Raw genomic sequence first — 6865 nt, forward strand, 5'->3', positions numbered from 1 at the left:
GGGGTGCGGGTGGCACCAGCTGTTGTTGCTGCTGCTGCTGGTGGCTCGTCTGGATGCAACCAAACGTCCTTTCCTTTATGCGGTGATAGGGACACGCGGCTCCATCGCCTTCTCCGTGGAAGAAGGCGGCCCAGGGCTCGTCACCGCCGCTCCCCATTCCCGACTAGGGGCTTGGGTCCTAGAATCCCAGCTCAGAGGCTGCGCTCGGCCCTTTTGTTGTGGCGGGCAGGGGGTGGCCGCCGCTCCGGGGTGCCCCCTGCGCCCCAGGACCCGGAGGTCTGCAGCTGCTGCCTTCCACCAGCCTGCCGCAGTTGGGAAAGTTTCGGGGTTTTCTCCCTATCTGATGTCTTTCCCAGACCTTTAGGGATTTGCTCAGCGGCCTAGAAATCATCGAAGAGGAGAAAAATATTGGAACTGGGAGGCCCTAATCACTTAAAAAAAAATCATATCCCTTTCTGTATGTCTCCAGCTCTTGCCTTTTGTCTAATCTTTGGCCTCTGCAAATCTGCTTTCCAGCCATAGGAGTAATGTGGTCGCCTCTGAGAATGGCTACAAGACTGTCTTTTGTTTTTTACATATAAATTTATCTGGGGGGAAACCCCAGAGCTTCCTTGGCATGTTTTAGTGGGGATAAAATCGAGTGCTTCTCTATTGCTGGCCTTTAGAAAAGGAGATTGAGGCCCTCGGATCAGCATCTGCATCCCGGCTCCTTTGGGCCTCTCAAGTCTCCAAAAGGTTCTTCCCTATGGCCATGAGACCCCCAAGATCGCTGGGGTGTGTGGCCTGCAAAGTTGGACCTGCACACTGAAGGAGGAGGAGGACTCCAAACCAGCGTTCTCTTGCTGGGACCCTGCCTTATTCTTTTTCTTCATGCTAACCCTTTCCTGGTGCCAGGACCAGAGAAGCCTGGACCTAACACTGTGACAGGGAGGGGAGGCTCTCTCCACAATCTGGGTTTAGTTTCTTACCTACATGTTGAATTAAAGGTTTTTGTATCCATCACTTGACTGTTCACTTGCTGGCATCTCTCAAATGCATTGCTCTTCTAGAGTTATGGTAGAAAATGACCATTATGATATGTGTATAAATTTAGCAATACATTATGGAAAGGGGGACATTGACAGGGTACAAAAAGGACCCATATGTCTTTCATGTAGGAAATGAATGCTTATGACATTAGATCATCAGCGTTGAATCGTAGCCTCTTTCATTTATACCCTACTGCTCTTTTGAATCAGCTATTTTAGTGAATATGATATTTTTGCCTCAATGAAGCCATTATTTTAAAGAGCAGGTTGGATTTTTTTGTCATCGGAAATAGTAATATATGGAAATATTGTTTGTGCACTTATAAAATTGAGAAATATGTGGCTCCAATTTCTTTTTTAAAAAGTCACCAAAAAACCTACTAGATTTTAGGTCTAAGATCATGCTTTACTGAATCCTTGCTGCTAAACCCTCAGAAATGGAAGATTCTGTGAAGTGGAGAGGAAAACAGTCAACCTGTGAGAATTTGCCTTGGCCTAATATCTTAGTATATGGTATGGCTTCAGTGGGATTCAGATGTTTTGGAATGTTCTTCCCCTTGGATTACTTCATTGACTTGTTAGTTAGAGTAAAGGTAAATTTTTTAAGGTGTTGAGCCCAAGAGCTATATCAGAAGTCAGGATCTCACCATCCATCTGAATTTGGGGCCAGTCATTATTCAGGGAATGGACAATTTCTCTTTTGACACATATGGTTGCTTTCAACCCACTGAGTTCTTCAAAGCATCTTGATATTTATCACTATGTTTTTCCCCCCAGTGCTGGGAATTGAATCCAGGGCCTTGCCAGTGCTAGGCAAGTACTCTACCACTGAGTCATTTTCCCAGCCCATCACTCTCTTCTAATAGTTTTAAAATGCATGTCTTCTCTGTTCCCCTGGATCTTGGACACAGTGAAGACAGGTGTTACATTTGGTTTCACTGCATTTTTCACAGAAGGTTGCTGATTGTTTTGCTCATAGTTGGGGCTCAGGTAGTGCTGAATGGATGAAAGGTTGGAGATGCTAATGTGTATACCAGAGTGCAACCTGAGATTATCATAGTTAGCATGCATTTTAAGAAGGAAAGTTCAATGTATTTTCTCCAAAACCTAATTTGTAAGACTTGTTTTTGTATTGTAGAAACAAACTTGAATTAGATTTAGAACAGGCGTTACACACACTTTGTAACCCAACAGGGTTTAGAAATCACATAAGTCAAACTACTTAAAGATCTCAAATGTATAGAAACCATACACTCTAGTATTCCAACTAGATTCTTGGGACTAAATGATACCTTCTTTATTAAGTGAAAATTATAACATCTGGAGAAACCAACATCTGCCAAATTTCTCGGCATTACTTTGCTGTTTATATATTCAAGATAAAATTCAAGTTTTGGCTTTAGATTCTCTTACTGTAGCTGCTTTGAGTCAATAAAGCTATTCCAATGCAGTGGTTAGTGGCCATGTGATTAATATCATTAATATGAAGAATATGATTGGGTGTTTTTATTAAGTGGCTAGACGAGTTGCTCTGAAGTGTTTACAGTGTCTTTTGTGGAAATTTTACAAAAAGTGTTATTCAAAAGTATTGACTAACTTTGACTTTCAGTATGTCTTACAAAGCTGCACAGAGAGAGCTTGATAGAGGGGGGCCTCTCCTTGAAGAGCAGTAAGCTGTGTAGATGTACTCTATAGGGATATGTTTTTGAAGCCCAACACTATTTACTTGCCAAAAGAAAGGTCAGTACTAGGTGAAAGACTTCATGCTCAGACTTCTATTTTTCCATCTTTATTTTGTTGCTATTATCTAGTTTGCAATAACGTGTAAACTTTTTGTTCCTACAGAAAAGCTACAGTCTGTCATAACATTTGAGTGAATGATTGGCTACCACTCTTTTCTCCAAGAGCTCTATTCTTTGCCAAATTCAAACTTCAATTATTAGACCACTGTGATCAGTTGAAAGACTGAAGCCATGAATGGAGGGCTTTTAGAAGGTCCAGCCAACAAGCGTGACTTAGGCTGACATTATATTAAGAGCAAAGAGCATGACTTTTTCTTTTTTCCTTGTGGTGCTAGAGATGGAACTCAGGGTCTCTTGCATGCTAGAAAAGCATTCTCCCACTGAGCTTCATGCCCGGCCCAAGAGTATACCATCTAAACAAAAAACTTGCATCTTGGGAACCTGGAGAAGTTAGACTGACAGAGGCCACTGGGGCATCATTGAAAGCCAGATGTGACAACTCTATGCAGAAACAACTGCAACAACTAGGGGATTTCTGACAAAGTCTTGGAAATGACTTTATGGTTTGTTTGTTTGTTTGTTTGTGTTGAGACATGGTCTTACAATGTTGCCTAGGCTGACTTCACACTCCTGGGCTCAAGTAATCCTCCTGCCTCAACCTTCTGAGTAGCTGAAACTATAGGTGTGGGCTACTGTGCCCAGTTAATAAATTATATTTGTAATCCTACTTGTTCTGTAATACTTTGTAATTTATAGGCTACTAGCTTAAAATCCTAACCAAAGGTAGAAAAATCCTGAGTGAATTTCTTTTTCTTTCCTTTCTTTTCTTTTCTTTTTTTTCAGTACCAGGGATCCAAACCAGGGGCGTTTACTGAGCCACATCCACAGCTCTTTTTATGTTTTATTTTGAGACAGGGTCTCACTAAGATGCTTAGGTCCTTGCTAAATTGCTGAGGCTGGCTTTGAACTTTCAATCCTCCTGCCTCAGCATCCTGAGCTGCTGGGATTACAGGTGTATACTACTGCCCAGCTATGGAGTGAATTTCTAAACTAATAGCTGTCAAATGGCTTTCTGAGTTTTAATCAGCTCTTCTTTTTAATACTGATATGTCTGTAAATCTCTATAAATCAAACTCTAACAACTTTATCATTGTTGGCAAATACTAAGTAATTTTAGTAAGTACTAATTTACTAGTTTTAATAAAAAGCACATGGAATTCAGTTGGGCATCACACATGTATATTGGAAGGAAAACTTAGATAAACATTTCAGAGATTTAGATGAAAGGATTTGTGATGACAACCAGCTCGTGTACTTTTTGTGAAACATGTTTAGTGGAAATTTTTATACACACACACACAGTTTGATCAAGTTATAGAGAAATATTGTAAACAAATCATTTTCACTTGATTTTTACCAACTACTTCATGACTTGAACACCACAATTCTTATTAAATTATTTTGTTCCAGCAAATGTGGAACTGAATATATATTTTTTTAAATCAAGCTTTAAGTAGATCAGTTAAGTGTATGAAATAACTGTTTTTAAAAGAAATTCTACACTCTGACCCAATTCATGCCCTCTATTAAGAAACTCCTAATATTTTGAAACCCAAATTTGCAAATAGGCAAAATTTAAGGCAACTACCACTTTAGAAAGGGATTTCTAATAAGTTCTTTTAAAAAAGCAGTTTGGCCAACGTGTTTTGAATGACTCCATCTTTCTGTGATCAAGTATTTGCCAGCTCCTCTTCCTCCTCGATTCAAGTCAGTCTGCCAACAATTGCTTTTTTTCTTTCATTTACCCCTCACAAAATATATGAACCCTTACAGATTACAGTAATTAGACCTTTCCATGTGGGGAGCTCCACCTTTGCCATCTCTTGCCTTTAGCTGGTATCTCTTTTATTTCTTTATATATACTCATAGACACTTTTAATTCAAAGTGCCAGGTTTACCTTAAACTTCTCATCCTGCACCCTTCTCTAGCCCAGCATATTTTCTTAATTGGACTCAAAATCTGGCTATCCCCTTAAATCCTGTCTCTGCCTTGCAGTCCATATAATCTATAATCTTACAAGTGCATTTACATAGCTTATTTTAGTGCCAACAGGATCTTGCAGACCAGGTCTGTTTTCCTTGTTTCAAAGATGAAGAAGCCAGCCAAGAGAAGTAAATTGACCTAAGATAATGTACTGCCCAGGCACACAGAACCTGTGATAGGTAGAATAATGGCACCAAAGATGTCAATGTCCTAATCCCCACAACCTTTTTTTTTTTTTTTTTATGGGAAGGGGGTGGGTACTGGGGATTGAACTCAAGGGCACTTGGCTACTGAGCCACATCCCCAGACCTAGTTTATATATATATATATATTTTTTTAATTCAGAGACAGGATCTCACTGTATTGCTTAATGCCTCACCTTTGCTGAGGCTGGCTTTGAACTCGAAATCCTCCTGTCTCAGCCTCCTGAGCCTCTGGGATTGCAGGTGTGGGCCACGGACCCGACCCCATAACCTTTGAATATGTTACTTTACATGGTATAAGAGACTTTGCAGATATGATTCTGTTAAAGATGATGAGATGGGATGATTTCTTGTCAGGAGTGGTGAATAAATCATTGCTTTGAACTGCAAAGTCCTAGGCAATAGACACCCACTTTGGGAATTTCTGGTGCAAGGGTACCAAGAAAACTGCCCACTCTGAACTACTTGTGTGGGTGGATCCAGTAGAATCAGGGATCTTTATAAAAGGAAGGCAGAGGGGTTAGAATCAGAGGAGATGTGATGATGGAAGCAGAGGGTCAGAGTTAGAGATAAAGGATGTTACACCACCAGCTTTGAAGATGGAGGAAAGGTCCATGAGCCACCTTTAGAAGCTGGAACAGGCCAGGAAACAGGTTCTCCCCTAAAGCCTCCAGAAAGCATAGTTTTGTGAACATTTTGAGATTAGCCCAGTGAAACTGATTCGGAACTTCTGATCTCCAGAATTGGAAGATAATAAAGTCAGATTGTTTTAAGCCACTAAAATTTTGGTAATATATTATTGTAGCAATTGGAAACTATATAGACCCAAACGCCTAACTACTATAAAAAGAGATAACAACTGTACTGCCTGGACTACTTTTTGGAATCAAGCTGCTAAAGATAACATTTGAAAAAAATGCATGGGGTTGTTGCATCTGTTTAGCAAAATTCTGCCAAACTGGAGCCATGACATGAATCCTTGGGGAGCACCTCAAGGGATTACCAAAATAAGTATTTTTCATTCAAACGAGATCAGAGGGCTGCAATGTTTCTTTTCATAAGCAAGGTACATCAACTCGGCCACGTTCCTTCTAGAGTTTGGATTCACTTCTGCAGAGAGAAGTTGGTTGACTTTTGAACCCCCTGTCAAAAGATATTTTTAGAAAGCTTGCTTGCTTGGAAGCTTTGCTCGAATTTTTGTTGAAATATAACTCTTGTTAGCAAAACGAGTTAGAAGAAAGTGGTGATCAGATGTCACCACAAGCTCGTGAATTGTTAGGGGAAGCCCTGCCCTGCCCCCCCCCCCCAACTTGAGTAGTCTCCCAGTTGTCTCAGAGACTCAGAACACACCCAGTATTTATTCACTTCTCTTAGGCAACTGGGCCCCTCTAGCTTCAGGGCGGGCAACATTTAAACAATTGAAGGAGCCCCATGCTGGCAAGGGAAGGTGCAGTGTGTGAACCAAGGATAAGTCTCAACCCTGAGCCTGTTAGGGAACACAGGAAAAGAACAATCACTTGGTTTTTTCATTGAGAACAAAAGAATTAAGTTGAGTGTAGACAAGTGAGGGAGACAGGCTGACCCTGGGGCAGGTCCCCAAACAGCAGCTGAAGAGGTCCCTGGGGAATCAGTAGAGAGTGTGGAATTCCAGCCTGTGTCCCTGGGAAGGAGAAGGATAGGGACCTGGCTTGGCATGAGTTTCCCACAAAGAAATAAAGTCAAGAATGGAGAGAAGCTAGAACCTTCTTTACTTTGGGGCTTTGGCAAAAAGGTAAGTCAGTGGAGAAGGGAATCACCTGGTAGCTGAGGTCCTCGCATGTTGGAGTAGCATACATACCCCACCTACCC

This window comes from Marmota marmota, unplaced genomic scaffold, assembly GCF_001458135.2.
Source record: "Marmota marmota marmota unplaced genomic scaffold, marMar, whole genome shotgun sequence".
Lineage (NCBI taxonomy): Eukaryota > Metazoa > Chordata > Mammalia > Rodentia > Sciuridae > Marmota > Marmota marmota.